Below are 27,986 nucleotides of genomic sequence, written 5' to 3'. Positions count from 1 at the left end.
TAGCTTGCTTGCATATATATACCTGCTCCTGGAAATTTCCACTACATGCATCTGACGAAGTGGGTATTCACCCAAGAAAGCTCATGCTCCAAAACGTCTGTTAGTCTATAAGGTGCCACAGGATTCTTTGCTGCTTTTACAGATTCAGACTAACGTGGCTACTCCTCTGATACTTGATAGCAGGATATAGTCATTTTGGAAAATGATTTATGAAGTGTTCCATATTTTGAAGTCCATTTTCACAGTCACAAATGGGATTGTGTCTTAGTTCTCATTTATGGAAAAGATAGATGCATCATCATGTGATGTGTGCATACAATTCAAAGTGCATCATGTTTTCCATGGAGTGACAAACCACTAAATTATATGGTCGTGTCTTTGATGAGGGGTTTGTTTGGGACATTGATGTCCTTCTACCTTGTTTGCCACTCATTATCATAGATGAACCATGAGTCTTTGAGCTCTTGCACTGCAAGCCAAAATGTTTTTTCTACATTTGAGTAAGAATCTTGGTATGTCACTTAGGTTTTCATGTATTGGAAGATCATTTCCTCAAATACAATTGGACGCTCAAAGGATTCTTCTGTCACATCAAATTTGGGGTAGGTGGATGTGCACCACTATGTGAAACCATGAGTGTGGCATTGATTTTACTGTTCCCATAACTCTTTGTATGATAGTGTTAAATTGAGAGTCAACAAGTGATGTATGGGAGCTATGTGTCCAGATAAGTATTCAGTAGTAGACCAGATAAGGGCCTGTGAAGATAACTGTAGAGTTTTTGCATTTGCTTCCCAGGTCATTTCTTCCAGTTTCTGAATGAGATATACACATAACTTTATTTTGCCACTGAAACAAACTACCAAAGGAAGTGGGGAAACACCATCTATTGACTTTTTCAAATCAAGCCTGGTTGCCATTCTTGAAAGTATGCTTTAGTCAAATGTGTGTTATTAGGCCCAATACAGGGGTTACTGAATGAAATTTTACAGTCAGAGTAGATGGTCTAATAGGCCCTTCTAGCCTTAAAATCCCATGTGAATTTGTAAGTCTATGAGTGAAGAAATTGAAAAACAAACTAAACTAAAGCATCCTACATTCCCTGGTCGTCACTTGCTTTCCCCAAAGTTAGTCACATCATTTAACACCTTTAAAAGGGAAAGATTGGAAATACAGTAGGACAATGCAATGATTTTCAGGGGAAAAGAGGTACAGTTAGCTATAGTATTTTGTCATGAAGTTCTCTTCTTCTCATATCCTTAATACTGAAAATAAAACAGTTCTTATTCAAATATACCACACTTTGAAAGCCAATATGATTTATCAACTGTCAAATGAAATCAACAGTATGCTCTCCATGAATCTTTTTCTCAAATAAATGAAAGCAGTATTTTAGAATTGATTCAGTATGCTTAACAATCTATATCATTAGTATTACCAGTTAATGTATGGTACAGGCATACATTGCATACTGTATATCCAAACGGTCAAAATAAAACCCCGCCTAAAATACACCACAAACAAGCAAGTATGAATAGTTTTTTATCTGATGCCTTTAACAACTTTGATATATTGCAGTAGGTAGAGGTCACTGGGCTGAGATCATACTTATGCACTGTGATGGGGTGGACTAGGCCAAAAGGGTTCTGCCACACCCAACCCATAAAAGAAGCAATGGGAGTCATTCCAAGCAGCCTAGAGTGGGTGCAACCAATCAGAAGGGCTGCTGGAATGGCTAATCAGAAGCCAGGAGGTCCATATAAAAGGAGCTGCAGAACAGAACAGCAGTTAGTTGCTGCTTGGAGCTGGAGAAGAAAGGACCATGTTCCTGGATGGCTGGAAGAGCACAGACAGCTCAGTATGGACAGGGACTGGGAGAGCAAGAGGTTCCTGGCTGGCTGCTGGGACTGAGTAGGTACTGAGCTCGGGGAAGGCCGCAAGAAGATAGTGTCTCCAGTGAAGCCTTGGGGATTCAACCCATACCGAGGCTGGGATTACTTAAAGACTGAGTCCAGAGAGGGCTAGAGAGAGATCACTAGAGGGTACTTAGATAGGCCCTGGTAGACAGTGTACCCTGGAAGGAGTCTGTTCTGGTTCATATGCAGGCAGTGTGTATACGTCGGCCAGAGGGCTGAGTCACTGAAAAAAATTCCTGAGAACCACTGCAAGGGATCAAAAGAACTGAAAGAATGCAGACACACTTGACCTGGGTGGGGGGAGGAGCTCACAAGAGGTTGGTACTGACCCCATTACATGCACACACAAGGAGGCTTAGCTCCATGGAATACAATCTAATTTTGGTCTCATAATGATGCTTAATTCTCAAGAAAGCTATTGTAATGAGTGCTCAGTTTTGCTATTTAGGTCCGGTACTGCTTGAGTTGATGTGGCTCCAGGTGCTCCTCAGTGCACGGGGAGAGCTTACACACTGCTACACCATTTAATGGAGGGTAGCATATTTTTGTCCAACACAACCAGTCAGCAATGCTGACTGCTCTTGGGTTGATAAAAGGGGTCTGCCAAGCGAGGGAGAGGCTACTTATTTATTTCATCTCCCCCAGAATTCAAGACAGAATCTGGCCTTAAATGGATGAACTGTTGTCTTTTACAGGTAGGTGCTTCTGGTTGCTGGGATTGAGAAGCCCAATGCTAATGTAAGATGCAGTTCTATCTGTATTACACTATTCATATCTTTTACTGCTCTTCTTTTGTAATGTAATTGTGAGGCTGGTAGACCAGGTGCCAGCTCATGTCAAGGCTCCAGGCCTCACTGACCACTTACAAATGCATGGCTGGAAAAAGTCTTGCTTACCTATATGTTAGCTTTATCACCATATATATTAGATCTTAAATTGATAAGAATGTGTTTAGTGTTTACACTTTATAAAATGCTTGCAGGATGCTGCATGTATTGATCTCATTTATAATCTCAATGGTATAAAGTTATACTGAGTGTATGCATTGTTAACCTCTGTAAATATGTAATTCACCAGAGAGGAAAAGAAGCATTAATTAAGTTAGTGTTCAAGATGACACGTTGAAGGCAAATAAGGTATTCGGTAGCATAACAGGAGAGAGGCCTTGTTGATTGCATTCCTAACTCCCTCCAGGAAGGGGAGATCTATGGATGAACTCATGTTATCAGCTTGGATTCTGGAGTGGAGGGGATAAAAATTCCTGACAAGGAGAAACTGAATCACTTTCATGCTGTCTGGACTGTGAGGTGCGAAGATTCCTAAATGTAAGCAAAGAAATCCCCATGCTGCTTGACATGGATTAGCCCAGAAAGCGATTTTGAACTGGCAGATTACTACAACTCTGCCTCCTTTTCAATCATAAATTGAAACTTGTTTGTGCATATATGCTTGCTTGCTTTAACCTGTAAATAACTATTTTATTCATCCTGGTTAATAAGCCTATAGGTCATTTATTACAGGATTAGCTACAAGCATTGTCTTTGTATAGGATTTGAGGTACAATTGACCTGGGGTAAGTGACCTGGGGTAAGTCTCTTGTGACTGGGAGCAACCTGAATATTTTGTGATCTTTGGTGCAAGAGGCCATTCATCACGTACTCCAGCTTCCCTCGGTGGCAAGATAAACTGGAGTGTCCAAGGGGACTGTCTGTGACTCCATTATAAGACTACTGCAGTACTTTGGGAGTTCACATTTGTTATTGGGTTGGTGAAATCTAATTATAGAACATACAGGCATTTTGGAGTGTCTGCCCTGTCTTTTCATAGTCTGTCCTGAGGCTGGCACTCTCGATTGTGAGCCACTCCATACAGCATGACAGTAATAATATTCCAAGTTTCCAATGTATACATTGTCACTTACTCAGTAAAATATGTATAGTGCCTTATTCTTGATATTACAAATAAAGTGACGTTTTTTCTCAAGCTCCCTTCCAGCCCTACGTTTCTATCATTCTTCTCTGACTCACAGAAGCACACACAACAATAAATGCTGGGCTTTTTTCTTTCTTCCAGATTTAACAGTTGTAATCTGCTATAAAAGCAGAAGCTTCTGCTTGAATGTCAAAGTTCCAGGATTCAAACTGCTCTTGGCCCAGGCAGCATCAGTTAGAAAACTAGCATACCAACATGGGTTTCACTGAACTCAAGTCAACCTCAGGTACTTAGCCATGTCCCCTTTCAGGGGGGAAATATGTAGCCTATGGCCCTTTTATTGGCTGATTCCAGCAAAGATTACAGAATCTGTGATAAATACTAGTGGCAGGGTTTTATCCTATAGCTCAGGTAGTGTCATGCTTTAAGTACTGAAGAGCCAGGGTTCAATATCCCATGTTCGTTCTTTTATTGAATTGGCTTCCTGTTAAAATAAATAAATAAATAAATAAAATCGTTCATCAGGCATATTGAATAATAATGCAAAAGTTAGTTCAATTAATATTGAAAAGCTCTCAGGCCATGGTCCATACCTTTGCATGTTTGAGTATGATGCTTAGCACAATAGAACTTTGCTGCTGGTTGGGGCTGCTGGTAATTACAATAATAAGAATATTAATATTAACACATTTAACACTTTGGTGACTATAGCAGTTAGGGTGTTAAATACATACCTAAAATATATTCATCATGTGAAATTGGGCAAATTAATGTTACTACGACAATCTTAAGCTTTTCATTTCCTAGCTTTGTCTTAAACATGCATTTGTACTTAATACTGCATTAATTAATAAAGGCTGGGTTAATTATCATTTATAATTTTATTTCATTTAATATAGGATATATCTATTAAATCCTGGGAATGACAAAGTAAAAATGCTTGTTAAAAAAGAGGAAAGGATAAACAGTCTTCTGTAGATTTGCTTGTTCACAGCTGTTTTGAAGAAAGTGTCAGCAAATTGATCTATTGTCTGATGTCTTGAACTTTTAGAATCATTGAAGTCCAAGCAAATGCTTGGTGTCTAACTGTTTCAATTCCCAGTTAAATGTATTGAATTAGGACTCAAAATAATTTGGTATTGTTGCCCTGCTGACTAGTAAATGTGAATATATTTTGCAAATATTAAGGAGAAATCCTGAGAATTAATGGAGGATGTAATAGTGCGTGATATTCCCTGAGGAAGGATTATATGGTAGTGAGAGAGGGGATCTCTCCCAGACTGAGATCTAAGCCTATGCATTTAGGGAGACCCCTTCCAAATCAGATAACCCACCTGTGGGAGGGAGTGTGCTATTCCCAGGAGCTAAAAGACTCCTAGAATTTCTTACTACTTCCCCACCCTTTGCTGGTTTGATTCCCTCAATTCTTCCAGCATTGTCAATATGTGTTCTTATTCCAGGCATGCCTGAACAGCAACTGCTTCATTGCAGCCAACCAGAGTGTGAAAGGCTTATGAAAAGCTTGATTTTAGCTTAAATAGGCTAAGGAGGTGGGGGATAACCCAGCAGCCAATCTGCTGACCGCATCCCCAGTCTGAGCTAATGACTAAGAGCAGAGAACCAAAGGAGTGGGAGGAGGCAGAGGGGTTCCCCCTCCCCACGTTTTCTTTTGGCTTCTCCCATTCTCTACTGTCCAGTTAAAGGACTTTCCCCACTAAAGACAGTGAGTGTATTTAACTGGCTCATTTAGCTGATCTTTTCCAGACTTTCTAACGTATGGGTCTTTCAAAGATTTCAATTTTTACAATAAGGTGTAATGGGTTTTAAATGTTAGTAGGACTCCATGATAGACACGATTTCAGTCTTAAATCTTTCATTACAAAATATTGTGTATGAATCTTGTATTAATGTTCTGAGATCGGTGCTCGTGCATTATCAATACACTGGCTTTTGGAAAAAGTGGTCTTTTAGTTCAAATTCATTATTCTTTTCTAAACATTTGAATTTCAAGTGCTTTCTTGTGACTGTAAACAGAAAGCACTAATGCTTTTTTCTCATGTTTCTGTATTGATTTATGGCAGGTGCTTTGCAAGTATCTTCATTAATGCACTCTAACCATGCTAGTGTAGGATAAATCTATTACTTTTCCTAGAATTGTGACTCTTCAGAGTTTCAGAGTGTTTACACTGAAGTCTTCATTTAACATGTAGGAAATTATCTCTTTGTAAATTTGAATTGGTCATGTTGGGTGTGAACCACAAAGCAACTTAGGCACTCACATCTAAGTCCCTCTGCACGACCCCCTTAGATTCATGAAACTCCTGTTTGGCTGCCACCTAATCCTAATCCTAATAAATTTACTCAGCACCTAACTTTCTACCATTTGCAAGAATATATCACCCCTGTCTCAATGTCATGGGGATCTGGCAATGAGCCTGCATCGAGCCCTACAAGCAGGATTCAGACATTCTCCCGCAACTATGACAGTCTGCAGGAGTATTTCTCCACCACCACATGCAGGAGCCAGACACAATCTATTGTCACACAGGTCAGCACTGTCTTTTCCCTACTGGTATTAAGATCCTTCCAGTGGGTCACTGCAGAAACTACTGGCATGAGCCAATCTATAGCCTCCAGTGTCCTGAAGCAATTCCAGAATGCTATATATCAACTTCCCCAACCACATTAGGGTCAATAATCAAAGAGTGATTGGAGCAGAGAGTCTGAACCTAGGATCTCCCAGGTGAGTGCCCTAATCAACGAGCTACACAATCATTCTCTCACTCTTGCATGTTCTCTCTCTTGTCCAGTAACTACTCAATTATTTATCCAAACTGGAACAGCTTCAACCGAAGAGATTGAGGAAGCCCTACATCAACATATCCCGTTGCTTAGTGATTAGAGCCCCTTCCTGAGAGGTGGGAGACCCCAGTTCAAATTCTTTCTCTCCCTCTGAACTGGGATTGCCCACAGTCCAAGTGAGTGCTCTGTGCAGGGCCTTGAGGGTGCTCTAGTTTATAGTGTTAACAGCCATAAAATACTCAAAATACAAGCAAGGAGTATCCCAGTCATGCCTCATTTGCTTTGGTCATGCCCACTTTCTCCTAATACACTGGCAGCATGGATGAGGAATGGCAGAAGAGTCCTTGCATCAATTATGTGTACCAGAAGTCTTTCCTGAACTGATTCTAGCACCTTTAGGGGTAGAATCTGTTGTTTCCAAAGTGGCTGCGGTGTACCTAAAATTCTGGCTCATTCTCTTTAGAATCATTAAAATGTTCAAATAATAAGGCTTATATTTTTACTTAATATATTGCCTCTTTTGCCTATTGTGACCACTTTATTAAAGCCTTTACAGTACAAACATAAAAGCAGCTACAGTCTCCATATGTAGAAAAATAGTACGTAATCAGACACTTAAATGCACTGAACATCCATTGCTATCGGGATCTTAGACTAAGATGGTCACAGCTGCTGGGTGTGTGTATATGGAGAGTTCATTGATAAGGGACAGGGTTTTGAGATGGGAGAGTGGTAGCTGTAGGAATATGAGCGTTCACAGCTATAAGCTGTTTGAGCAGTGTTTGAAAAAAAATCAGATAAGCTCTCTAGCTAAAGGTTTAAACACATTTTTTTTTCTTCTGGTTCTAGGCATGGTCTGCTTTAGAGAAATGAACCATTTGTAACTGGACCTGTTTAAGCACTTCAGCTGTACTGAATTGGTTTTTGTTTTCCTCTGCATACATATTAGCACTTTTCTAAAACATTTGAGTTACAATGATCTCTGGGTATCTATCACACAATTCTCAGCCTAGTTCCCAGAATCAATGCACTCTAGTAGAATTTGCAAGGCTACCAATGTGCTATAAGACTGAAGTGTGATGATGATCATAGGTAAATTGGTTTAGCCTCTCTGCACCTATACTAGGACTCGATATGTTCCAACTGAGTTGGTGAGTCTTAACTGGTTATTAAACTGTTCTAAATAACTATTAGAACTTCTGAAAACCATTCACAGACCATGTGGGGCCTTTATGTATGTGGACACAAAGTGTTCTACAAGTGTCCTGTAGGAACTGTAATTGGTTTAACTTTCTAGTGTAAAACAGACCCTAATGTGCTATATTTGTGACTATTAAGTTGCATATTTCTTTTGTCATGCTTATTATTTATAAATGTATCTACTTGTAAATAAAGAATGCAGTTTCAGCCTTAAATCTGAAAGACCTCACTTGTGTTATTTTTAAGCCAGGCCCTTGGTATTATTTTTAAATAGCTTTTTATATTACAGTGTGTTTGTTTGTTTGCTCTAATATAAAAAGACAAAGAATAAAATATCTTTCATTAAAGTGTATAAGTTAACATGATAGACTGAGTTAGTGCCTTTGGATCCATTACAGTCTACCATGTAAATACATGGTAGAACACTGTAAAAATGCATATTTCATCAACAGTCTAATGGTGTCTCTGAAACTAGGTTGCTGTGGTAAAGATAGATTCTAAAGCATGAATAGGAAAAACTCTCTCAAAAAGCAGTTATCGTGTTTGTACAATGCCATTGTTTTCACCAGATTTTTTTTCCCTTTGAGTAGGGATTGGACTAGATGACCTCCTGAGGTCTCATCCAACCCTAATATTCTATGATTCTAAAACCAATTAGAGTTATGGGCAAAATGTTTGACAAGTTTCATTATAAAAAATGTACTCAATAGCTTCTAAATCCAACGTCGGGTTCTTCAGAATATTTCCAGTTTCTCTGAAAACAGGTATAAAATATTTCTACTTTAGTATAATGTAATATCATTTTTATTTGTATTCCAATAGTGCACACAGTGTGACAGGCACACAAAGAAAGGTCTAGCTCTTGTCTCAAAGAATTTGCCATTCAATGCCATATATCTGCAAATGCTTTACACATGTAGATCATTCTACACACATAAGTAGTCCCCTGGAAGTCACTGGGACTACTCAAGTGCATAGAATTAAAAAATGGTGTAAATGTTTGTAGAATTAGGGACTAAGCCTGAAAACATTTGTCATGTGAATAATAATTTTATATATGTCACTAGTCCCACTGAGTTGAAAGCTAAATTTGGATTCTTTTTAAAAGAAAGATTGTAATCTCAGTAAGAACTATGCTATCCACTAAGCTCAATAATAAGCTGAATAACAGTTAAAAAATGGTTGCTTGAAGGTCAAATAAAAATATATATTTTGTAGTGGGAGTCAAACCCCGCTGCAGTTGAAAACTACCAGTTTCGAAGTCCTGCATATAAGAATTCAAGCAGCAAAAATCTATGCTTGATATTTTAATTGATGTGCCAATATTGCCTAGAAATATATTCTAGTTCACTTAGCAGTGTTAAGCTAGTGAAAGAAAATTGAAAGGATTGGACAGTGGTATGCACTGGCTTTTTTACTATAATGTGTGTTCCTGTTAGAACACTTAAAGGTTTTCTCCATAGTTAACATTTTAACAGGGTGCAAATACTCCTTAGCAGCAGTTTCTGGTGAAATATAGCATTTGACCAGGCATTCTGCAAGTTTGTTCATGAAATGCAATTCATTCATATTCTGGTTGGGCCCGGATGCATAAAGGAACTGACACATCAGAACACTGAGTATTGTGGCACCTAAATTTTAGATACCTAGAAAATCACAGGAACAACACTGCAATCGACAAGGCCAGTGGCAGATGCCTAGACTCCCTGTACAGTGAAGAGGGAGAGATAGGTCTCTTAAAATGCAGTTCACAAAAGCCAGCAGGCTAGACAGCTCCCTGCCTAAACTAGCCAAAGGGAGATGCCAACAAGAGGGAAGTGTCCTAAGCCCCTGATATCTGAAGAAGGTGCGTGCCTTTGATAGTGATCCATGAACTGAGGGAAAATAGATGCTCCTCCCACCCAAGTTGTGCGGGGCGGGGTCTGACCCAGTAGGAGTGCTCAGAGGCACACTACTGAATTGGGGCGCCTCAGGCAAGTTCACACAAAACACCTGCGGAGTGGAGGTGGCAGAGAACCACCTCACTTGTAACTTTTAGCCCAGTGGTTGGGGTATTCCCCTGGGATGGGGGATACCCCTGCTCCAAGTCTCCCCTCCTCTTGAGGGGGAGAAAGGATTTGAACAGGGATCTGCCATCTCTCAGGTGAGTGCTGTAACCTGAGGCTTAGATGGAAAATAGGCACATGGGAACCCAGAGTGAGGGAAGTTGCATGCCCAGAGGCAAAAACGTATGTGGCCAAGTGAGTTTGGGCACCCACAGAGTTAGGTAGCAGTCAAATAGGAATTTTAGTGGATCTCTGTGGTGCCTAAGAATGAGACTTAGGCGCTTAAGTACCATCATAGATTGCACCCTGAAAGACTATCTGAAACACTGGTGGACTGAGGGTTAATTCATCATTTAAGTATTTTCTTATTGCCTGCAGGTGGGAGATGAGTCAGAATATGCTAATTGGGCATGCAAGAGGTTCCAGTGATTTGCAGGTGAAAATATAACTGGTGCTAATTATCTTCAACTAGGAATTGGGAACCAGGTGTTCTGAGCCACATAAAAGGAGAGACTGAGACAAAAGTGAATATGCATGCTCAGGGTTGGTAGAAGCCAGAGTTCTTTGACTAGATAGAAAAATCTAAGAAAATATGCTCTCTTGCTTTTTAATTGTATTTTTCTCTAACCTGGGTAACCTTGTGCTTTGTTGTTGTTGTGTTTATTATTATTATTATTTATTATTATTGGACAAATCAGGAATCAGTAAAGTAGAATAATCACAATTTGCTTGGGGGGGGAAACAGAAAAAAGAATAGAAACTTTGTTTCCATTTTTTTCTCCCAAAACGTGGTTGAACAGGGCTGAGCAGCACACTCCTATTTTGATGGTGATAAAATGTAGCTATATACAGTACAGGCTTCTGTAACGAGTCAAGACTCACCCCTGCAGAGACTCCTGCTGGTCTCTCAGGGAATTAGCTTACAGCCTCCAGAGTGCCCTCTGTCAGCCGGTGTCTCGCTACCGCTGGGCCCCTGTGTCCTTCCCGGACCCCAGTACCCCTTTCCACTGGTGTGCTTCCCCCTGGCAATAACCCCAGTCTCTGGGTCTCCTCCTTCCAGGGGAATCCAGTACCCCCACCTCACCTCAGTCTTTGGCTACTGCCCAGTACCATCTATCCCCCGTTCACTGGGGCAGACAGCAGTATATAAGCCACTCATCAAGCTTCATACATCAAAAGTTTTTTTTTTTCTTTTTCATAGCATTTAAGGCCAGAAAGGTAATCAGATAGTCTAATCTGACCTCCTTCCTAACACAGGCCACACAATTTCATCCAGTTAGTCTGGCATTGAGTCCAATAACTTGTTTGAGTAAAGCATATCTTCCGGAATGACATCCAGTCTTAATTTGAAAACATCAAGAGTTAGAGAATCTACTGCTTTCCTGGTCAGTTTGTACCATTGGTTTATCAACTTCCCTGTTAAAAATGTGTCCCTTATTTCTAATTTGAATGTGACTGTCTTTAACTTCTCGCTATTGGTGCATGATGATCACTGGAGGAGCACACTAGTTACATGCTCTTTTCTCCAGAGAGGCCTAACTTTTCCATCCACTTCACTGCTTATTTATATTTGCATATTTACACACTCAGTGCCCCTGTTTTTCTTCAGATCCTAAAATGACGTGATGTTCACTCAATTGAGAAAAGGCCTTTTTTTAAATAAATCACATTCACAAATAGCAGGATGTTCTGCGTAATCATTATTTGAAAGGAATTTTTGAGCCTAAGAAGTATAAGGGACCTACCATCAATCATCTCCCTCGGGTCCCTGTCACCCTAAGACCAGCTCCCTGGGGGTATTACTTCTGGGGTCAAGATGGATACATGACTGGAGGCAAGGGGTGTCATGTGACCCCTCTAAGAGCTCCTTCTACTGCCCTCTACCAATCAGAGCAAGGCACTTCCCCCAGAAGTTACAGCGTGCCACGGAAGAGGCCATTTCATTCCAGGAATGCATGTTTTAGAAATCGTGGAAATACTGAGACTTCTTTATCACCTCTGTGAGAACTTCAGATTTTATTTTAGCTGTGAAAGCCTTCGACCACCCATGAAGGAAGCACAACATCAGTGACAGTTCTGAGGAGGAGGAGGGAGTGGTCATGGGGAGCCCTTTGGCCCAGCCAGTGATGGATATGCTGGAACCTGATCTTGAAACCCAAGCACTCATGAGGCAGCCCAATGAACGTGACAGCCTCTTGTTGTCTGCCTTTATGGAGGAAGGCGACCATGGCTAACGGGATTCACCAGTGGAAAAGGTGAACAGAAAAGATTTTACTCAGGTAAATGAAAGATTAAGAAGTAACAGTTGAGGATGGGTTGTAATGGGGTTAGGAAATGACATGGAACATAAATCTAAAAACAAACAATGTGGGGGTTTACACTGTTAGTTGTATAAGGGGCCTACCATCAATGACCTCTCAGGCCACATCCAAAGCATGTTTAAAATAAATGCCAAAAAAAAAAAGGGGGCTTCTATATAAAACAAGGATGTTTGAGCCATGTGTATGAATAGAAGATGATGCACCCTGTTGAGCTGGTGGTTTAACCACACCCCCACTAAATAGCAAAGGTGACTCAATTGAATCTGTAGGTCTAGATGTGATTACCCACCCTTGTTGCCATCAGGGATAAACATAGTGATCAGTAATTAAGTTTGATGGGTGTACACCCACAGTAAGGCTGGTAAGTGTGTGGGGATGGTGAGCTCTGATTAATATTAAATGAAATAAAACCTGAGGAATTAGTAGATGCTATTGGACAGTTTAAATATAACCCCAGGAGTTGGTAGAACTCTACTGGACTGTTTAAATGTAAACCAAGGAGTATGTAGAAATATAACCTAGGAGTGGTAGAACTCTATTGGACATTTTAATAGACGCTGTTGGACAGTTTAAATATAACCCCAGGAGTTAGTAGAACTCTACTGGACTGTTTAAATATAAACCCAGGAGTTTGTATAAATATAACCTAGGAGCATAGAACTCTATTGGACATTTTAATAAAACCTCAGGAGTTGGTTGAATGCTATGAATCACTCTTTCTAGCAACTTAGTCATTAAAATAATATATTTACAAAAATGAACAGGGGTCTAACCTAAAACTGAAATGTTTCAAGGGTTCACAAACCTACATCATACTTTCATAGAACAAGCATTTGCTGTAAAAACATTTTAAAAGCAATGGGTGTTTGTAGGGTGTTTACGATGGTTGTGACACATCCATTTTATTTTAAAACAACCCAAAACTTTAAACATGGAAGAAATATGTTTAAAAAACAAAACAAAACAAAGACAGTCATTGATATCAGTAACATTAAGGATTGTTTTGTATGGTGATTTACTGTTTAATACTGTAAGAAGGCCTTATAGTGCTCTGTTTTTTCACTAAAACAGAAAAATGTATTCTAACTTAAAAAAAAACCCAAAACACCAAAAGCAGCCCAGTTGTGCAGATAACTTAATTTACCCGCCCCCCCAGATCACAAAAGGATTAGGGAGGGGTGCCTAATGTCCTTAAGTGTCTATTATGTCAGTTTTGTAAGTAATCGAATCAACCTGCTAACTACAGACTGAAACAATGAGTTAGGGTGGTATAAAAACCTCAGGTTTTTAGGAGACCGTCCTCTTTCAACAGAAACGATCTTGAACTGAATAGCTGCTGGACTGCAAGACTAGGCATGCTGCTTGTTTTTAACTCTGAAAATATATATTATATAATGTCACTTTGTCCATGCTATCCTTACTAAATAATGGTATCTATCTTGTTTGCATGGAATCTGTTTACCATACATATAGCAACTTCAAGCTGCTTTTCACTAGGGCCAAGTAAAACTCCATTTTTAACTATAGTTGTGCTTAATACTGTTAAATAAAGGGTATATCTTCATTACCAACATTAAAGTGCTGCCGTGGCAGCTCTGTAATGTGGCTGTGTGGTCTCTCCCAGTGCTGTGAAAAACCCATCCTCATGAGGAGAGTAGCTACCAGTGCTGAGACTGTCTGAACTGCTACTTTACAGTCCTGAAACTTGCATCGCTCTGGGGTGTTTCTTCACACCCCTGAGCAAGAAAGTTTCAGCTCTGTAAAGTGGCAGACCTTAAAGTGGCAGACAAGACCTTAAAAACACCATGTATAAAACAGATTGCATAGGGATTTGAGGCAATTGGGGAATAATACTAAGTAAAAATTTTGCTTGTTTTTTAATCCAAAGGCCCAAATACACATGGGGGGGGAACAGAATAAGCATGTGCCAGCATCCCTTTACCCTGTGGTGGAAGGTAACTTTCTGCAATTGGCTTTTAAAAGCCTGTCTCTGTTTTTAAAATGTTTTAATTAGTTTTTTTATGTTTAAATTGTGAGTTAGGGGTCTGTGCAAGACATAGGTGTGAGTTTTTTAAAGTATATGGTTGCAAACTGTTGGTTTGGTGTGTTTCAAACTAATAGGATACTTTTACTCTGCAAAACGTGATGTGTTTTTAAAAAATGGGTGGTTTATCTTTTTAAAATTAGTTTTGAAGTTTAAACTATTGGTGATTCAAGGGGGTCTATGTTAGAGATTACTGTGTGGGGTTTTATAGTATTTTGTTTCAAAACCATTCCATATTTACTCTGCAAAATCTAATGTTTTTAAAATGGATTTTTTTAAAATTAGTTAGTATTTAAGTTGTTGTTGGTGATTTAGGGAGCCTATGCAAGACATAGTTATGGTAGGGGATTTAAAAAGCATTTTATTGCACAGTTTGTTTTGGGGTGCATGGTGGAAATGCACTTGTTTTAGAGACACTCTAGTAGTAGAAATAAACCCAAACTTATATTTTTTGTACAGCTGGAAATGGATAATTTTGTTTTAAAGCTATGACTTTTTAAATAGAAAAACACCCTAATGAGTATTATATTTTTTAACTTTATAAGGCAGTTTCATGTGTTTTATAATAATGATGTCTGTTCCACAGGAGGTCAAAACATGAGAGATCCTTAGACCAGAGGGTACACAAGCTCAAAAGAAAAAGGAAAGAGACAACTGACAAGGAAAATTCACTAGCATCAACAGCTGATGGATGGATGCAGCCCAGTAAATATATTTCACTAACTGGATTGGTTATTATATGAGGTTTTGTATTTTAAGTAAATACATAGGTGTGGTGAAAGAGATGGTAAAGTTAAGTTCTGTAAAATGTTTATCTGATGCTAAATTGGAATATCTGTTTTTCTTAATCAGGCATAGGCAGCACTCCTGACAATGCTGTGCTTAGAGCTACAGAGACACCTCCACCAGAACAGCCAAAGAACCAGAAATTTGCTTTGAGACGTTTAACAACAACAACAACTATGCCAAAGTGAAACAGCACAAGAGCACAGATGGAGCATCAGGGCAGTCCAAATCTTATATGCATCAAACCCAAGCACAAAACAAAAGACTCTGATAAAAAGCAACCACACAACTCCAGTTCCTCAGTTGTCAACACCATACCAGGCCCTAAGAAAACTATGAGTGAAAACACACACTGTCAAGGTTACTCTCCCACTTTGAACTTTACGGTACAAAAAGGGGGGACCTGCATGAACACTTTTAAGCTTAATTACTAGCTTAAATTCGGTACACTGCCACCAGCCAGAATTTAGTGTCTGGCACAATTTCTATTCACCCAAAACCTTCCCTGAGGAACCCAGATCCAAACCCCTTGGGTCTTAAAACAAGGAGAAATTAACCATCCCCCTCCTTTTCCCCCCCAGACTTTCCTTTCCCTGGGTTGCCTTGAGAGGCTTAACACCGATCCAAACTCCTTGGATCTTAAAACAAGGAGGAATTAACCATCCTCCCTCCTTTCCCCCCACCAATCTCTGGTGAGTTCAGACTCAATCCGTTGGATTTTAAAACAAGGAAAAATCAATCAGGTTCTTAAAAAGAAAGCTTTTAATTAAAGGAAAAAAAGGTAAATATCTCTGTAAAATCAGGATGGAAAATGCTTTACAGGGTACTCAGATTCGTATAGACTAGAGGGACCCTGGCCCAGCCTTAGATTCAAAGTTACAGCAAACAGAGGTAAAAAATCCTTCCAGCAAAAAGACACATTCACAAGTTAAGAAAACAAACATAAGACTAATAGCCACCTTGCCTGGATATTACTTACAGTTTTGAAACATGAAAGACTGATTCAGAAAGATTGGGAAAGCCTGGGTGAACGTCTGGTCCCTCTTAGCCCCAAGAGCGAACAACGAACAAAAAAAAGAAAAGCACGAACAAAGACTTCCCTCCACCAAGATTTGAAAGTATCTTGTCCCCCTATTGGTCCTCTGGTCAAGTGTCAGCCAGGTTTACTGTGCTTCTTAACCTTTTAGTGGTAAGAGAGACATTAACCCTTAACCATCTGTTTATGACACACACATTCACAAACCCAGAGTGCATGTTTATGGATTGTGAATATAAAACCACGAACTGAAAACTCCTGTGATGCTGAGGTATCGCCTTATGAAGTATCTGAAAATTATTTTAAATCATTATCCCAAAACAATAAGCTTGGCACTCGGTATTCTAAAAAATGTTTGAGAAAAATGTGACGCTTTGTTCAGAAAGCTGATAGGCACTGTATCCTCAGAGGTCCTAAAAGAAAGAGGACTGGAAACTACATCCAAAATGAAAAAGCTCTTGTGGATGACTTTTTGAAAAATACTTCAATTTTTCCAGAGAGTGGCTCTGAGCATACGTGACTACTCATGGAAAGGGGCCTGAGTAAAAGGGGCATCCTCAAGAGTATACATCAGTAAGGCATAAACAAAAAGTGGAACAGCATTTGGGAGATACATGGATGGCTTCCTAAAAGTTACAGGCCAGGGTAGCTGTAAACTTTTGTTAAAAGGCTAAAGAAGTGATGAGGAGAAAACAAACAAAAAGAGATTCCCCCTGCTGGAGGCTCTCAATATAGTATTGAGCATCAGGGCATCAGAACAGGGAGGCAGAATCTGATCTGCAGGGCGGTGGTGACTCTCACACAGTTTGATTTAGAAAATTCCCCAGAAGGCTTTTTAGACAGGTCCCTGTCTACTCCTGATGATTCTCGTGGTGGCCCCTCAGAGTCTGACTCTCAAATAGCATCTGATGTAGAAGACGCAGCTAATGGTCCATAGAGGAACCCACAAGTAACCCTGAAAATGCAGATGCAGACCCCCAAACAGTGAGAAGTTGGCAGTAGGAATAGCCTAGATTTGGGGATTCAATGTATTGTGAGGAATTTTGCTTTGTCAATCTTGAGCGAATAAATTCAGCTCAGCAGCTCATTGAAGCCATACACAGAGGGATACAGGTAGTTCTCTATGACATTAACAGTAGGATAGCCCTGACTATTATGTTCAGTTACATTTATAGAGTGTCCTAATTCAACACTTTGTTTTCAGTAAGAAGAACTAGGGATCAGCTGTCTGCTGAAGACTTTTTAAATCAGACCTCAAAGCTGTTACAGAGTAATAGAGAGATGCATGTCAATGGGATGTTGTGCCTCATTGTGACAGTTGTAAAAATACATGGGCAAGGGTGGCCGTAGAGTTTTAAATTCTATCCTTAGTAGTTAAATCATCCGTAAAAAGTGACAAAATTTAGTAGACTTGACTTACACTAGTACCAATCTGTGTTTTATAGGTGGATTCTTGAACATCATGTCCGGATGTAAATCCCCAGATGTGGAATGGTTAGACAGGGTGAGAAAGTTGCATGAGAAACTGAGTTGGTCAGATCAAAAGAAGATTATGCTCAGCTACATAGCGGCATTTGAACAAAGTTTAGGAATCAACATACAGATGGTGCTATATGCGGTGAAAGGTGAGGTTTTTTTTTAAAAAAACAGGAGGCCCAGTGTTCCCCAAGACTTTTTCATCCTGTTACACAATGAGCATTATTTTGGGGTGCTGGACATGAAAATTTGTTCAGTGAGAAAAAATTATTGTGAATTTTGGTGTACAGTCACAACCATTCTTGCAGGTATCATTGCCGCCTCTGCAGGAGTGCAACATGCTCCAACAATGTGGGCATGCAGCTGAGGTGTCCTAGCTGTAGACTGTATTATCAGTCCCAAGAGTGTTTAGACAGACACGTTGACTGTACATAGAAAAAACAAGTTGAATGTCTATCTAAAACTTTATGTGATAATTGTCAGTCTTACATGGACAAGGGACACAGTTGTAAGGGGAGGTGTTGTAAGCAGTGTCACAGTTTGATCACCAGTGATGTAGACAGCCACCTATGTTTTATGGATAGTGTTAGAAAGCCAGAATAATTGGAAAAGTATTTTGTTTACAATTTTGAATTCACACAGTAGACAGGGTTGCATGTGCCCAATTACATTTCTACTATGTCCCTAAAGCTGGAAAAATCCTGGGAATTTAAGGCAGTGAGTGTCTTTCTACCTTTAAGACCTTTATTTGCAAAAAGCCAGAACTACACATTCCTAGCACACAGTTCCAAAGGTTATAATGTGTACTTCACCATTAGACAGTTATTGAAGGAAATGATGTGCACAGAACTGATAGCTCACGGCAGTAAACTAATGTGTGTGGAAGTTAAGGCCCTGGGCATTTGTTTTATAGACTCTTTAAACTTCTTGCCCATGAAGCTTAGCAAGCTCCCACATGAGATGGGGTTTGAAGGTTGCAAAAGGTATTTCACACGTTTTTTAAACACTTTAGAAAACCAAATTTATGTGGGGCCTATGCCCAGAGTGGAATACTGTGGCGTAGACAGCATGATACCTAGGGAAAAGGTATCACAGCAATAGATATGAGACGTTTGACTTGCAGAAAGACCTCGCACATTATTGTCAGCAGGATGTCAACATTTTGAGATGGGCCTGTACACTGTACAGAGAAGTGATGTTGAAAATGACAGAGGTGGAAGATATTATAAAGAAAGGCTCTGGTAAATTCACAGAGGTAAAGTTGTGTATAGATCCTTTCCAGTACATAACGCTGGTATCTGTCTGCATGGCTATGTACAGGTTTATGTTTTTGCAGCCTAACACAGTACCTGTTCTCCCTCCAGACAACTATCACAGGCAGAAAAAAGAGATATTTGACCCCCTCTATTTAGTGGCTGTTGTATACCACTCACAAAGAAAATATACAGAAACGGCATGCTTTACGGGGTGGGGAATTACAGGTAGGCCCCTACTTTCTAGATGCTATCATTGAGTGGGTACGCACAGCCTTTGAGTTTAACGGGTGTTTTCTCTACAGTTGTGTCACCTGTTACTGTGAAAAAACAGAACCATATGATGGGGACAATTTTGGGTTTCTTTATTACAAGACGCAGCTCAAGGTTGACTATCTGAAAAGACTTGGTTATGTAATGAGGACCCTCTGGGAGAACAAGTGGGAGGTGGTGATAGAAACAGACAGGGAGCTTGTAGATTTCTTAAACAAAACCCAGCTGCCTCAGCCTCACGTGTCTAGGGATGCTCTTTTTTGGGGGGAGGACTAACACTATCTGCCTATACAGAAACCTAATCCTGGTGAAGAAATCCACTGTTCTGATTTTACCCTTTCGTAAACAAAACCAAAGAATATACCCTATTGGACACCTCAGTATAGTTCATGACAAATTTGGACCCCTTGCCAATTATTTTTTTATGGCAAAAGTTAAAGTTTACTCCCTGCAAAGCCTCTTTTTCCCATTGTTAACTATCGGAGTGGGTGGCAAACTTATTTTCCCACTATGCTGAACCTGTGCAGAAACCAAGCAGCGAGAGACATGCACCCATACTGACAGGGAGAGGGCCATCCCGGGGACTTGGTGCACAGTGGAATTGAATGCAGCCATAGCGAAAGGGTACGTGGTGGCTAAAATCTATGAAATCTGGCATTTTGAAGAAAAATCTGACAAACTCATTTTAGAGTACATAAAATTACACATGTGCCAGAAACAAGAGGCTTCAGGGTATCCCAGCTGCTGTACAGATGAAGAAAAACAAAATAAGTATGTTAATGATTTCTACCAAAAAGAAGGCAGGCATTCAGGGCTGGCTTTAGGACATTCAGGGCCTGATTTGAAAGAGCTGCCGTCGAAATGCTGCCAAAGAAAACAGCGGTGATTGAGCTGCCGCTGAAGGTAGCAGCGGCAATTCAGCGGCAGCTCAATCGATTGCCGCTGTCTTCAGTGGCACTTCGGCAGCAGGGCCCCTCTTCCAGATGCTGTGGGGCCCTCTGAGAATCAGGGAAATCGCCCTAAAGCCGGCCCTGGGGGCGTTTATGCCAATATGAGATCACGTTGAATCCTGCTAACTACAACATCGCTAAATGGTTTTTAAATTCTCTGTGGGGTACATTAGGCCAACGAACAAACCTACCATACAGCAGGATTGTGAGAGACCCTGATGAACTCTTTCAGCACCTGTTTCCCTTCAATTATGAGGTTTCATCCTGCGAGTGTATTGATGATGAAGCAGAGTTTGTGTTTTGGAAGCACGCAAAAGACCCTTCTTGGTCTCTGGCAATACCAACGTCTTCACAGGCTGTTTCACTATCACTTATGCCTGCTTGGAACAATACAACTGCTAGACAGTCTGCAAGAGTCACACAACAATGACTCGGTGATATATGTGAAAAGGGAGATTGACTGGAACCCTCCCCTGGGATCATTTAGGGGCCCTAACAAGTGAGATCCCACCGGATCAACACATCACGGAATTTGTGTCAACCAGCCTGAAAACATACGGTACAAGCTGTCAGAAGGAAAGGCCTGTATGAAAGTCAAAGGGATTACCCTGAACGTAGCAAACTGTGAAAAGTTAAACTTTGACAATCTGAAAGATCTAGTCCTGGACTATAGCACAGCCCTGAGAGAGAATACCCCAAAAAAGCTAGAGGTGCAGCAGCCCTCTATCAAAAGGAACAAAAATCAGTGGCAAATAGGGACAAAAAGGCTTAAGAAAATGCAGAAAGTCATTTACAAGAAAAAGATCCTCAGAGAAGGGTTTAAAACCGTGCCTTATGGCTTTTGAAAATGGATATGAGGTAGAAACACCACTTTTCTGTAATTCTTGCAGGGCATAGCAACTGCGGGAAAGGTTATTTTTTAAAAAGGGTTGGATAATGCCGAATGAACATTGTATGTTATGCCTGAGACTCTTATGTGGGTATGACACATTTCTCTTTTTCTTCCTCGTTTTAATGTACATCATCCTTGATTCTCCTGTGCAGCTGGATTCCCCACCTTCTCCACATCATCACGGGAGATGTGACCTACCACATCTCTAGCTATGTTTTGAGCAACAGTTTTAACATGGAGTTTAATAATCTCTAGCCCCCTCCTCAAAAGCTGTGCAGCTTTTTGAAAGAGGCTATAGAATATTCTGCCCACACTATCCCTGTACATCATGGGGTGAGGGCCATGATATCCAGGAAGGGCATATCCAGCCTGGCCTTAGTAATAGTTGCTGTAGACGGTGGGGTTACCTTAATTTTTTTAGGGTCACTGTAGTGCTTTGCTTTTTAGAAACCTTGCTTTCTCCAGGAATACAGGTGCAGCTTGATGATCCCCTTGCTGAAGTGAAATGAGATGTGTCTGTTCTGATCTCTCTTTATTTCAATGGTGATGGTGTTGATGTGGTGTTTACTGACAGGCACGTAATGAGGTTTATTGTAGGTGATGGTGACAAACTCATTTTCCTTCCTTAGATGGGGACACAGCGTAACAGGGGAACGGAAAAGTCCATCACAAACTGGTAGTATACGATATCCATGTATAGATACAAGGAGTTGAAACCCCCAGTGATGTCTGCCATGAAGGGGATTTTTTGGATGCTGTGCTTGGAGCCCAAACCCAGAATGTTAGCTAGCTCCTCGCTGGTAGAAAACATAAGTAAAATCAGTGGATTTAAGTCTAAATTTTCTACCCACAAGGTTGTAGTTCGTGACCATCTCAGACAGTCCAGGATGATGAGATATGGTACTGTTCCTATGATCCAGTAATTCAGGTATGGATGAGTAATAAACTCATCCTAGGATGAAACTCCACGCCATATGTCTAAGGTGATTTCAAAAGGGGTGTCTTCATTGATAGTGTTCTAGCTGTGCAGGTATTGTATTTCCACTAACCCCACCTCCCAGGTACTTGGGAGATCCAAGGGCTTAAAACAAATAAAAGGAAGTTCTTGACACAGTGCACAGTCAACTTGTGGAACTCCTTACCTGAGGAGGTTGTGAAAGCTAGGACTATAACAGCATTTAAAAGAGAACTGGATAAACTCAGGGGGTTAAGTCCATTAATGGCTATTAGCCAGGATGGGGTAGGGAATGGTGTCCCTACACTCTGTTTGTCAGAGGGTGGAGATGGATGGCAGGAGAGAGATCACTTGATCATTACCTGTTAGGTTCTCTCCCTCTGGGACACCTGCCATTGGCCTCTGTCAGTAGACAGGATACTGGGCTAGATGGACCTTTGTCTGACCCAGTACGGCAGTTCTTATGTTCTTGTGTTTTTAATTAGCTGTATTGTAAATTTCAATTTGGTGTTTTGGGAAAAACTCCAGAGCTGGTGTTGCTGAGCAATGTGATGTCAAACCTGCCTTCGCTCATTATTCTCTCTCTCACTCTCTCTTTGCAAGAGGAATCATTTTTGTCCCCATCTAAATGTCACAGAGTTGAGAAGCTTCGATCCAGCTGTTAAACTTATCAGGACACCCCAACCATTTCATCAATAGCTGCTTTTTCCTCCCTTTTCCTTTCTCTGCTAGAACTTTTTCAATCCTGTAAATCCTGTCTCATCTGAGGTTTACTTTTTGTAAAGTTTCAGGGTAAAAAGATCAAACAACTATCTCACTCTCATAATCTTTTAATCGGTTTACAGGTCTCTGGCTCCTGGTTAAGGCTTCATCCATTATGAATAGCTCATTGGTAAACGGTTGTTCATAACCTCTTTCATAAGCTCCTTTGATTTTAAATAGTCTCACATGGTCATCTTTTCTAAAAGGACGGGCAACAACCAGTTTTATTTTAAAACTGTCTCTGTAAACCATTTTCCACACCTTCACAGAATTTGAAGGGTTAACACAGAGGGTCTGGTATGTTCTGTGAAAGGTCTGTTTGTAATTCTTTATAAAGTCTTTATAAAGTCGGGTAACATGTTGATGTAGCAAAAGGTGTTATGGGCTGTAAAATATTTCCACATCTTAGTTTTTAACACTCATTGGGCTGATCACGAGTGCTTGGGTTTCAGGATCAGGTTCCAGTTTATCTATCAACAGTGGGCCAAAGCGCTCTCCATGGCCACTCCCTCCTCCTCCTCCTCCTCCTCAGAACTGTTAGTGAGGTAGCGCTTCGTCCACAGGTGTTTGAAAGCTCTCGAGCTAAAGAAAAGTCCAAAGTTTCCATGGGTGTGGTGAAGGAAACCATGTTTCCTCTCAGCATTTCCATGATTTCACAAACATACATTCTTGGAAGGAAATGGCCTCTTCTTCATGGTGCTGGCACTTCTGGGGCCAATGCTTCACTCTGATTGGTAGAGGGTGGTAGGGGGAGGTTTTAGAGGGGTCACAGGACCCTTTTCTGGGCAGGTCACTTTGCCCCGGAACTCCACCCCCACCCCGATTGGCCAAATCCGCTCTCAGGGAGGTCCTAGGGGGTGCAAAACCCATCCTGATTGGCAGAGGGTGGTAAGAGGAGTTCTTAGAGGGGTCACACGAGCCACTTCCAAACACATCAGATAAGATAGGCCCCTTATATTGCTAGCCTAGTCCCCTCAACAAGCTTCATTTCTTTATGGACTGATTTTGTTGAGAAAATATCTTCTTAGTCTATTCTCAGATTAATTCAAGGTCTAACTTTTATCTTTCCTTGAGGTTTCTTAGTGGCCACTTCTGCAAGGTGCTCACTAACCTCTGAGACACTGTGAAGAATAAGAAGCCTAATTGCTCTCCTCTTTCCTTTCCTGAAAATGGAGTTTCTCTCTTTTGTAAAATTTCAAAAAATTGTAAAAAAATCATCCTGAATTAGGTGGAAAAGTCAAAAAAAATGAAACTTTTCATGGCAGGAAGAATGCTGTAGAGGGAGAATTGAAGCAGATTTTTTTCAGTTTGCTCACAGCTAAGTGATTCCCTGAACATTTCCACTGGAGAATTCTGATGTGACGGATTTGAAACGTTTCACAGGAATATGTCAATTCCATTGAAACTTTCTGTGGAAATTAGGAAGGCAGGCTGGCTAGCTAGGTGTCCCGACTGTTTTCCTAACAGCCTGTACTCCCCAGGCTCCATGGTCAGCTGCCTGCTATGACTACTTGACATTCCAGGGACCTAGAGGCCAGGGCCTGACTGCCCAGAAAGTCAGGGAACTGGCTTTCTGAGCAGCTGAGTCCCCATGTTGCTGGACTCTCCATCTGTCTAGCTCAGTGTCTCCTAAGCTTTGGACTCCACTTGTGTAGGGAAAGCCCCTGGCGAGCTGGGCCTGTTTGTTTACCGGCCGATCGCAGCTCCCACTGGCTGCAGTTCGCTACTCTGGGCCAATGGGAGCTGCTGGAAGCAGGGCGGGCCAAGGGATGTACTGTCCACTGCTTCCAGCATCTCCCATTGGCCGGGAGCAGCGAACCGCAACCAGTGGGAGCCACAATCACCCGTATCAGCGGACAAGGCAGGTAAACAAACCAGCCCGGCCCACCAAGGGCTTTCCCTACACAAGCGGCGTCCCAAGTTTGGGAAACACTGGTCTAGATGCCTGGAGAGTTAGAAAGCATTAGGAAGCAGCTACCTGGGGAGCCTGGGTTGGCAGAAAACCAGACATGCAGGACTACTGGCCAGCCAGCAAGCCTGCCTGACTACTTTCCCTACAAAATTTCATTGGAATTGACATGTTCCTGTGGAAAGGTTCAATTTCATCACATCTGCATTTTCCAGCAGAACATGTCTGACCATTTTGTAATGCTGATACCCATGTCCGTATGCCCAGACATAAGTTTAGTAGAAGAAAATTAAACTTGGCTTCTTTTTAATGGAAAAGTATGTAAATAGAATGTTAAAATCCAATATTGTACAATTAAATTGATTGCTAAGCTTGAAGTATTTTCTGTTCCTGTAAATCTCTCCTCAGATATTTTACCACAATGAATGACCAAATCAATTAAAATTGCAGTACCATATACAGAAGAAAATATTTGTTTGCTTACTCATCTAAGCACTGAATCCTTTTTGCATATTCCATGTACTAGGCCTCTCATGCTACAGAAAGAAAGGACTTTGAGATATTATTTATTTTCTGTATTCTCATATCATATAGGAGCCCTAATCATAGACCAGGCACCCACTATGCAAGGTGCTATACAAATTCAGAAGAAAAAGACAGTTCCTGACCTAAAAAGCTTACAATTTAAGCATAAGAGAAGAGCCAACAGATGAATACAGATAGACTGATAAACAAGGAAACAATGAGACAATATTGGTCAGCATGATACACAGTGTGACCTCAGCACACCGGCAGCCAACTGTTGTCAAGTTTTTTTATAGGCTTCACATCAAAGGAGACTTACACTGAATAGTATCTTAGTCCATCATTCATCTCAGTGAAGTTAATGGGACAACTGTAGATAATTCTCCACAAGAGTAAGAGTGTCAGAATCTAGGCCAATAATAGTTCAACCACTTCATTCTCAAGTCCCATCAGATCTCTTGGATAAAATATATCCTCTGACTCCAGTGATGTTTAGCTCTATAAGTTATCAATTTGTTCCATAGTCTTCTCTTTTGATACCCTAGTTTGATGGTAGTTTATTTATTGTACCAGAAAAGAGTAGGTGTATGTATTTCACAAACATCCTCTGTGGTGAAGAATAATTCACAGGAGACATTTAAGCCCCAATCCTCCAATCTTCTCTGTACAAAAATCCAACTGTATTTTCATGGAGCCTACTAAAGTCAAAATATAAACTTGTATGGTATTATGGAGCCTGTATGACTCCATAAACCTAAGGATCACTCCCATGTGGTGCATCTAACATGCCATTAGTTATTGTGAAATGTCTGTAAACCCATTGCTTTCTAGGAGTCTCTGAGATCTAGTGACTCATTCACAGACTTCTTGCTCTTCATATTTTTTTTTTAAAAAATCTTATTGTTTTCACATTGTTGAGAATTTTGCTTTCAATAGGGTTCAATGGGGTTGTATTTCTCTTTTCTAGAGAATACAAATTTGGATGAAAACAGCCTCTTGCAACTTGCCATTTAACTATATTGTGGTTTGTTTTTGTTTTTATTTGGCATTTTTCCCCTTACCTTCCTGCTTTTTTTATATTTTAGGGGACACCTTCTGATTTGTGTGTGTGGTTTAGAAAAGCTAGTGGGGAAATTTTGACAAAAATGGAAAATGTTTTGCAACAACTTAAAATATTATAATAATTTTCCACACCTATTCTGTTTTTTAGACTTTGGAGAAGGTAACATAATTTCATATATGCTTGTGCAGTGTGCAGCACACAGCACACTTTGAATGCTTCTGAAATATAAGTAACACTAAGAAAACCTGATAGATAAATTGCCTCTTGCACTTTATCAGTCGAGATTCAGAAAAATTTGCAGAATGAAGGCTTTCCCTTTGAGATACATTCTTGAATTTCACAGATATGAAAAACTAGTTTATCACACCTCAATAAGTTCCTTACATCCTTGCTTTTCCAGTGATAATTTTCTTAATGAAGTATATGAAAATGCAGTATTAAATAAAAGAAGCAGGAAAATGTGGGATGCAGCTTATTTATTTATTGTTTAAAGTTAATTTAGTGCTGGCAAAAAGTTTCTGGAAAGACACCTTTGAAATCTGAGATTCTTAATTATATTCACAGGAGAAATACTGGCCATGTAGAATTACCATGCACCATAGTAACACTGCTTGCAAACAGGAAAGAAGTTGTGGAAATTGCCATGTAATGTAGTCCATTAAAAATTGGTTTAAAAAAAAATTCAAACCAGATCCATGCTACAGCTATGATATTGATATTGAAAGAATCTCTTTGGGCTGTTGAAACTCCACATTTGTTTAATCCTTGGCTTCTCTGTTGCAACTGCTAACAAAGTTTCCAGTGTTGATGGCTTTGTCAGAGACACTAAAAGGTACCCTACCCTCCTTTTCATCTGAAGGATGGGCATTTCTAGCACAGTAACAGTAACTCCTTTTCCATGTTGCCCTAGTACCACGCTGTATTGCTAGAAAATGATATAACCTCAAAAGCCAGTGTAAAACATGAACCCAAAAGTTTTCCAAATGAGCTATATTAACATTCTAGAGAGAGACCTCATTTTATAGTTAGAAAATTATATAAGGGAGCCTAAGAAAATACAACCTATGTCCAAAAACACAACTACATTTTTGCATTTTTGTGGCTTGAAGTAATACTTTACACCTTTTGCCGTTCAGAAGACAGATACATTAATAGTTAATATTGCCTTTAGCATATATTTTTATTAAAATGAGCATATATTTTTCAGTGTTAAGGAAAGCAATCAGAAAACATGATACATTTGTTATTAAAGTAGAATCTGTTGCTGAAGGCCTCTGATAATAATTATAATTACACCAAATTCATTGCATGAGGTTGCATGCCTTCTTGAAGAAATATCATTGCTATATCTTTTGAATCTCTAAAGAAACTTTTATATCCTTAATTTACAGACTGTATGATTTAGAACCAGGACACAGTAAATATGCACTCACACACATTTTTAAAGGATTTGTTTTTCTATTATAGATTCATAGATTCCAAGACCATAAGGGACCATTTTGATCATCTTATCTGACCTCCGGTATAATACAGACCATAGAACTTCCCCAAGAAGTTATGAGATGTTTTGAACGGAAAGTCTAAAGTGATTGTTTTATACATTAATTCACCGAGATCAATATTTATAGTTTTATTTATTTATTTTAGGAGGCTCAGCTTCTTCCCATGCAATATCAGTATGCCTTGGGATAATCATTTGCAAATATGTAGGACCTGATTTGCCAGAATATTACACCAGTGTTAAACTGGTGTATCTCAATTAAAATAATTTGATTTATGCTTGAGTAAATCTAGTATAATATAGTAAAGTGAAGAATTAAGATAATAGATTTAAATCTTAAAAAAA

This window comes from Chelonoidis abingdonii, chromosome 5 (assembly GCF_003597395.2).
Source record: "Chelonoidis abingdonii isolate Lonesome George chromosome 5, CheloAbing_2.0, whole genome shotgun sequence".
In the NCBI taxonomy this organism is placed as follows: domain Eukaryota; kingdom Metazoa; phylum Chordata; order Testudines; family Testudinidae; genus Chelonoidis; species Chelonoidis abingdonii.
Note: the sequence above shows the minus strand (reverse complement) of the source record.